This window comes from Medicago truncatula, chromosome 8 (genome assembly GCF_003473485.1).
Source record: "Medicago truncatula cultivar Jemalong A17 chromosome 8, MtrunA17r5.0-ANR, whole genome shotgun sequence".
In the NCBI taxonomy this organism is placed as follows: domain Eukaryota; kingdom Viridiplantae; phylum Streptophyta; class Magnoliopsida; order Fabales; family Fabaceae; genus Medicago; species Medicago truncatula.
Window position 1 is genome coordinate 25,932,901 of NC_053049.1, and position 8,662 is coordinate 25,941,562.

An 8,662-nucleotide genomic window follows, 5' to 3' on the forward strand; every position below is an offset into this window, starting at 1 on the left:
GAACTAAGGGCAAAACTTTATCAATTCACTCAAGAAGACGGGGAATCTCTTTACGACGTGTGGGAGCATTTTAAAGAAATGCTTAGACTTTGTCCCCATCACGGTTTGAAGAAGTGGTTGATTATCCACACCATTTACAATGGTTTAACATATAACACAAAGATAAATGTTGATGCAACTGCAGGTGGTGCCCTAATGAACAAGGATTTTACAACAGCTTATGCCTTGATTGAAGATATTGCTTTAAACCTCTTCTAGTGGACCGATGAGAAAGTCGTCGTCAATTCTTCACCCTCTAAAAAGGAGGCAGGTATAAACGAAATCTCTTCCCTTTATCATCTATCTACCAAGGTGGATGCACTATCTCAAAGATTTGATCACATAAATGCTTGTGTTGGCACACCTACTTCTATTTCACCTCCATGTGGAGCATGTGGTATATCCCGTCATTCTAGCATTGAATGCAAGCTGGGTAGTGTTGAGCAATTAAATTTTATTCAAAATAACCAAGGGATAAGTTTTAACCAAAATTTTCATAAAAATCCCTTTGGTCAAGAAACAACACTATCCGGTTATGCAAGTAACCAAAAAGTCATTCAAAGTCTAACATTGAACTTTTAATGGAGAATTATTTTCTTAAACAATCCGAACAACTCCAAGAGCTTAAGGATCAAACTAGACTTTTGAACGACTCTCTTGCTACGCTTACATCAAAGGTAGACTCCATCTCCTCTCACAACAAAATTTCAGAAACTCAACTCTCCCAAGTTGTCTATAAAGTCAGCCAACATAAAACTAACAAAATGAATGTTGAGGACCCCATAGACAACTTGGGAGAATCCCTTTAGACCATTAGAGGACCCCATAGGAAGAGCCAAACCCAATGAAAGTGAGAAAGAGATTAGCAAGCCGCAAGTTGAGGAAACTAAGGTAGAAAGAGAAAAATCACATGGTGAGGAAACTACTCCACCTCCTTTCAAACCGAAAATCCCTTTCCCGCAAAGGTTTGCTAAGTCTAAGCTAGATGGGCAATTCAAGAAATTTATCGAAATGATGAATAAAATCTACATCGATGTGCCTTTTACCGAAGTCTTAACTCAAATGCCTACCTATGCTAAATTCTTAAAAGAAATTCTTTCAAAAAAAAAGGAAAATTGAAGAGTGATGAATTTTCAAGAGGGATGAATTTTCTTCCCAAGTTCTGAGGCAAGTTATTTGAAGACGAAGACCTAAAACGACGGAAAATTGGGGAAACTGGGGCCGGGATGAAATGCCATCCGCCTAGCACATTCACCATGTGCCTAGGGCATGGTTTTTACAAACCATGCGCCTAGCACATGGCCATGTGCCTAGGGCATTTCTTTAGCACATGATGGGGGCAACCCCAAACATGGTTTAGAGAAGTGGCTAATTATCCATATTTTCCCCATCAAAGAAATGCTTAGGCTTTGCCCCCATCTTGGTTTAGAGAAGTGGCTAATTATCCATATTTTCTATAATGGTCTTTTGTATACCACAAAAATGTATGTTGATGCGGCTGCAGGTGGAGCTTTGATTGAGGACATGACCTAAAACCACTATCAATGAATTTCACATTCAATAATAATAAACATATAATTCTATAAAAGAATTTAACAACATGAAACAACAACAATTTATCATCAACAATACTAATAAACAATGAGTCAAGTAGAGAATTTAACAAAACAAAACAACAATAATTAATCATCAACAATACTAAAATACAATGAGTCAAGTAAGAGAATTTAACAACACAAAACCACAATAATTCATTATCAACAATACTTCACATAATTCCCACTACAAATCATCAATTAATTTTGCTCAACAATGTATCAACAACGACAACTCAACGATGCAACAACAACAACAACTCAACGATGCAACAACAACGACAACTCACAACTACAATATGCATGTGGTACCATCAAAGCATCAATCTCTCTTCGTTAATGTCGTAATTCGACTTGACAGGCTACATCCCCCTTCGCTTAAAATTAACAGACTATCAAGCCCTCTTTACATAGAATTAACAGAGCATCAAGCTCTGTTCACTTAGAATTAACAGCGCATCAAACCCTCTTCATTTATAATTAACAAAGCATCAAGCCCTCTTCACTTAGAATTAATAGAGCATCAAACCCTCTTCGTTTAGAATTAACAGAGCATCAAGCCCTCTTCACTTAGAATTAACAGAGCATCAAGCCCTCTTCGTTTAGAATGATTATGCATTGACACTACCAATGCAACAACACCGACTTCACATTATGACTTCATAATTCATCAATCATGAGCAACGTCATATAACATCATATTCATCAACATACACATTCATATAATAATTCAGCAATCATGAACAACATCATATAACATCATATTCATCAACATACACATTCATATAATAATTCAACATACATCTTCGTAAAAACATAATAAATTATCCACAAAAGGTTATCACGTCAAACCAAGGCTACTGGAAAAATAACTCAATTATCAATAATTTTCATATTTACACTAAAGGGCAACTCAAAACAGAAACGTGCGAAACAGACGCAAGAACACGAAACAGGACAGACTGCCACTAAACAACTCGCGAGGTGAGCCAATCTACTCGCTATGGCGAGTTCAACTTATGGATTACTCGCCATGGCGACAAAGGTACTCGCCGTGGCGAGCTAAAACTTGTAGCTCTCGGGAACTTTGACATTTTTCACCCAAAATTTGACTTCCTTATGCCAAAATTTGATTCCAAAACTTGTCTAAACATTTCTAAACATGAAAAGGCACTCAAAATCATATAAAACTTGGACTAAAACATTATTTTACAAAATCATCAATTTTCTTACTGAACAGTTCGCGAGGCGAGTAGAACACTCACCGTTGCGAGTTGACATCGAGGTCACTCGTGAGGAGAACAAGATCACTCGCCGTGGCGAGCGATGACAGACAGTTCTACGGGAAAAAACCTGTTTTTCAGCCAAAAACCCAATTTGCAACCACCCAAATCGCAAATTCAAAAGGAAACTCAACCTATGTTTATTCTACAATCTGAACTTCATTCCTTACGTTAATTCAATGATTTACCTACTCTTTCAACAATCAATTGTGTAATTTAACCCTAATTTCTATAACATCAAAACTAACAAAAGAACAACATGTTAAACCCCTTTTTAGAATCATACAACCCATTTAGAGAAAGCTAGTCCCGCCCTTACCTTAGATTAGATGAATTCAGACTCTACAAGTTTGCTCCTCTTCTCTTCTCTGACTTTTCACTTTCTCCCTTTTCTCCCAAAAGCAGTTTCTAATTTGTTGTAACCCTAATTCTCTAATGGTCTCGTCTATTTATAATCACTAACTGAGTTTGTTTCTCACTTAATCTCTCTTATTCCAATTTTGCCCTTATGTCTCATTAATCTATTTTAATTATATTTCCTCGCTAATAAAGCTCATAATAACTACTAATAAATACCAACATATAACATATTACAATTATTCAAATAAATTATATAAAAAGACACTAAACTAGATAAAATAATTAAATAATAAAATAGGGCGTTACAACTCTACCCCCTTAAAAGAATTTTATCCTCGAAATTCAGAGCACGAGAGAAAATGAATTTAATTATTGCTTAAATATCTTAAACTATATATAACAAAATAGAAACGTCAAACAATACACAAAAACCACATTAAAGTTAGTCAGTTAAACATGATCACATAATAAAACATAACCATTAATTAGAAAAACACAACGACAGTATTCAACTGTCACACGACACAAACGACTCAACTACTTGGCCAGACGGACCGACCTACTCTGATACCAATTGTAACACCCCGTTTTCCTAACATATAAATAATATAAAATAAATCAGAGTTCATTGCAAACAGATGTCACATTTCGTTCTTCAAAATAATATTTAACATAAATAGAGTTAAATTCACTATTTATTTAAATCATCTGTTTCCAATAATTTTCAACAACGTCGCAGCGGAAAACATTTATTCTTTCAACAAAATTGGCACTAAGGCCTCAACGTCATTAACATAATCAATTCCATCTAAAAATGGTTCAACAATAAGTTCATAAAAAGAATACGTAACAATGGAAAATAAAATACAATTAATCTCCATCCCGTTACGTATCAGAGCGACTCCTAAGACGACACAGGGAATCAACTAAAATCAGCGGCTATTCCTAGTTATCTGCACGTTACCCACATAGAGGCAACATTTAAACAGAAGGAGTGAGATTTCACATTCAATAATAATAAACATATAATTCTATAAAAGAATTTAACAACATGAAACAACAACAATTTGTCATCAACAATACTAATAAACAATGAGTCAAGTAGAGAATTTAACAACACAAAACAACAGTAATTCATCATCAACAATACTTCACATAATTCCCACTACAAATCATCAATTAATTTTGCTCAACAATGTATCAACAACGACAACTCAACAATGCAACAACAACAACAAATCAACGATGCAACAACAAAGAAAACTCAACAACTACAATATGCATCTGGTACCATCAGAGCATCAAGCTCTCTTTGTTAATGTCGTAATTCGACTTGACAGATTACAACCCCCTTCGCTTAAAATTAACAGAGCATCAAGCCCTCTTTGTTTAGAATTAATAGAGCATCAAGCCCTCTTCACTTAGAATTAACAAAGCATCAAGCCCTCTTCGTTTAAAATGATTATGCATTGACACTACCAATGCAACAACAACGACTTCACATTATGACTTCATAATTCATCAATCATGAACAACATCATATAACATCATATTCATCAACATACACGTTCATATAATAATTCAGCAATCATGAACAACATCATATTCATCAACATACACATTCATATAATAATTCAGCATACATCTTCGTAAAAACATAATAAATTATCCACAAAAGGTTTTCACGTCAAACCAAGGCTACTGGAAAGATAACACAATTATCAATAATTTTCATACTTACACTAAAGACTAACTCAAACTAGAAACGTGCGAAACAGGGCAGACTGCCACTGAACAACTCGCGAGGCGAGCCAATCTACTTCTGTGACTCTCTTCAAGAATCATCTTCTTCATCTCATCATTGTCAGGAATACAAATTCTGCCTCGGAATTGCAACACTCCCTAATCATCGACCTTAGAGTCACTATCTTCAGTCTGATTTCCACCAATAAATAAATCTACAAACTTTACATCCACTTCATGCGCCTCTTTAATACTATTCAGAAATTCACTATCAATCTTCAGCATTCCTAACTTCACACTCTGAGGTGACAATTCACAGACTAAACTCAAATCTCTAAATTGTTCAAGCAGCTCCAACTCTTTGATCATCATGGCGGACATGTGTAGAGTTTTCCTACTTAAAGCATCTGCAACAACATTAGTTTTACCAGGATGATAATTCAACCCAAAATCATAATCTTTCAACAATTAAAGCCACCTTCGTTGTCTCATATTCAATTCCTTCAGATCAAACAAATACTTCTGACTTTTATGATCACCGAACACTTCAAATCTAGAACCATACAAATAATGTCTCCAAATCTTGAGCACAAAGACCACTGTAGCTAATTCAAGATCATGAGTAGGATAATTTCGTTCATGAATTCTCAATTGTCTCGATGCATAAGCCACTACCTTGTCATCCTGCATAAGCACACCACCTAAGCCCAACTTGGACGCATCACAATACACAACAAAAGGTTCCTCGGACTTTGGTAAAATCAAAATCGGAGCCGTCGTCAACCGCTTCTTCAATTCATTAAAATTGTTCTCACACTGAACATCCCACACAAAAGCTTTACCTTTACAAGTCAATTGTGTTAACAGAAGTGCTAAATTAGAAAATCCTTCTATAAACCTGCGGTAATAACCTGCTAAACCCAAAAAGCTTATAATCTCGGTAACCGACTTAGGAGTCTCCCATTGTGATACCGCATCAACTTTAGACGGATCTACAACAATACCACTACGAAAAATAACATGGCCAAGAAAACTCACCTCATTCAACTAGAATTCACACTTTGACAACTTGGCATATAACTTCTTCTCCTTCAGCACTTGCAAAACAATCTTCAAATGCTCAACATACATGTTCTTCTTTAGACTTAGAGTATATCAAAATATCATCGATGAACACAACCACGAAGCGATCTAAATAAGCATGAAAAATATGATTCATGTACTCCATAAACACATCTGGCGCATTAGTAACACCGAAAGGCATCACTGAATACTCGTAATGTCCATAACGTGTCCTAAAGGCCGTCTTATGCATATCCTCGTCTTTCACTTTAATCTGGTGATAACCCAACCTCAAATCAATCTTGCTAAACACACGTGCACCCACTAACTAATCCATCAAATCATCAATTCTTCGAAGTGGATACCTATTCTTTATCGTTACTTTATTCAACTGTCGATAATCAATGCATAACCTCATGCTACCATCTTTCTTCTTAACTAACAAAATCGGCACTCCCCAAGGTGAAACACTCGGTCTTACAAACTTCTTATCAAGCAAATCTTCTTACTGTTTCTTCAACGCAGCCAACTCAGAAGCCAACATACGGTAAGGAGTCATAGACACATGCTTCATACCCAGGAAAAGATCAATTGAAATTTCGACTTCCCTTTCTGGCGGAATATCAGGAATCTCATCAGGAAAAACTTCTGGGAATTCACAAACAACTCGCAACTTATCAATTACTGCTTGATTCTCCACAGACAAGGACGCCATCAAAGAAAACATCAAGATTCCATCACGATCTAACTGATTCAGCTGCTTAGTAGTTAAGAACTCTGCTCCACTTTCTTCTTCAGTAGAAGAAAAATATATCGGCTTATTAAAACAATTAATATGAACATGGTTATACTTTAACTAGTTCATACCAAGTACATAACAAATAACAATCAGGACAACACATTGATAATATTTCAAGTGTCACACGACACTACGCGACTCAACTACTTCGCCGGACGGACCGACATGCTCTGATACCAAATGTAACACCCCGTTTTCCCAACTTAATTTTTTTTTTCATAAATTAGAGTAAACAACTAAATAGGATGCTACACTTCCTTTAAAATATAAATATAGTAAATTTACTATTTATTTTAATCATCTCATGTCATCAATTTAAATCTCAATGCAGCGGAAAACATTTAAATTAAACATCGTAATGGCACAACGGCCTCAACTTAAACAACTTATTAAATCCAGTCTAGGAAAATCTTCAACATAAACCATAACAATTACGTATCACATGGAAAACAAGTAAGATCCTCATCTCGTTACGCATCAGAGCGACCCTAATACGACGCGTGAGAGAGTCAACTCACTTCAGCAGCTATCCTTGGTTATTTGCACGTTACCCACGTAGAGGCAACATTCAAACAGAATGGGTGAGATTTCACATTCAATAATAATAAGCATATAATTCATCAAAAACATTTAACAACATTGACATCATCAATTAATAATAATAATTCTTCATATAATACTTCATTAACAACTCATTGATAGATGAAAACTTAACAACAACGACAATGCGACAACAACGACTTCAACTCGACAATGCAACTACAACATCTTAATCATGCATGTGGTACCAACCAGGGCATCAAGCCCCCATAATATAGAGCATAAATATACTCACAGGGCATCAAGCCCTCAACTTTAAGAGCAAATAGGCTCACAGGGCATCAAGCCCCCAACGTAAAGAGCAAATAGGCTCACAGGGCATCAAGCCCTCAACTTTAATGAGTATGCATGGACTCAGCAACTTACAACTTGGACAAATTCAACAACCTATATGAATCCAATATCTTGGAACAACAACTTACAACTTTGCAACTTAGACCAACACTTGCAACTTAATGATATTAATAATCAACAACAATAGAGACAGCAACATAAACAACTTGCAACACAGCTACATTAATAATAACAACTTGAACGATATAAACAACAATATCTTCTATATCATACATTTTCCACATAATATATGTAGCTCAAATTAACCAACAACATTAATCATATTAGTTTAGATTCACTGAAAGGTTATACTTTTATAAACAACTTCCATTCCTACCCCAAAGTCCAACTCACAAACTCATTAGACCATTTATACAAAGTTATTTCTTTCCTAAAAATATCTCTAGATGGTTAGGATAAAGTCCCTACACTTAGGAAGAAGTTTGGAAGCAATTGGAGTGAATAAAATTGCATTTTTAAGGTTTCTTGGATGACAGCATCGTGGCACGTTGGTCTCCCATCGTGGCACGATTTTTGCAGAGTCAGACGAACTAACATGCTGATCAAAATCGTGGCACGTTGGTCCCGAATCGAGGCACGATCATAGTTTGACAGACAACATCAAATTTTCAACCTTCACATTTTCGCGCATTAAAATCAAACCGTTAATCTGTTTTCGATGCCGTTTTCACCTACATGTTCCTAATATTTAGCCCTATCATAATCTACAGAAAAATTCAAGTTTCAACCACCCAAAATCGATTTCCAAACCTCACATAATCCCTTATTTGCAAAAACGTTTAGACACCGATTTTTCAAGCGAAAATCTCAATTTCCATCAACCCAAA

At 35.6% G+C, this 8,662-nt stretch overlaps 1 non-coding gene across 1 annotated transcript; it reads right to left on the minus strand.

Annotated features, from left to right (window-relative positions):
- Positions 1–107, minus strand: LOC112417592 (small nucleolar RNA R71). Its single transcript, XR_003008193.1, has one exon. It is a non-coding gene; the product is annotated as a small nucleolar RNA R71 (small nucleolar RNA).
- Between the last annotated feature and the right edge of the window lie 8,555 nt (positions 108–8,662).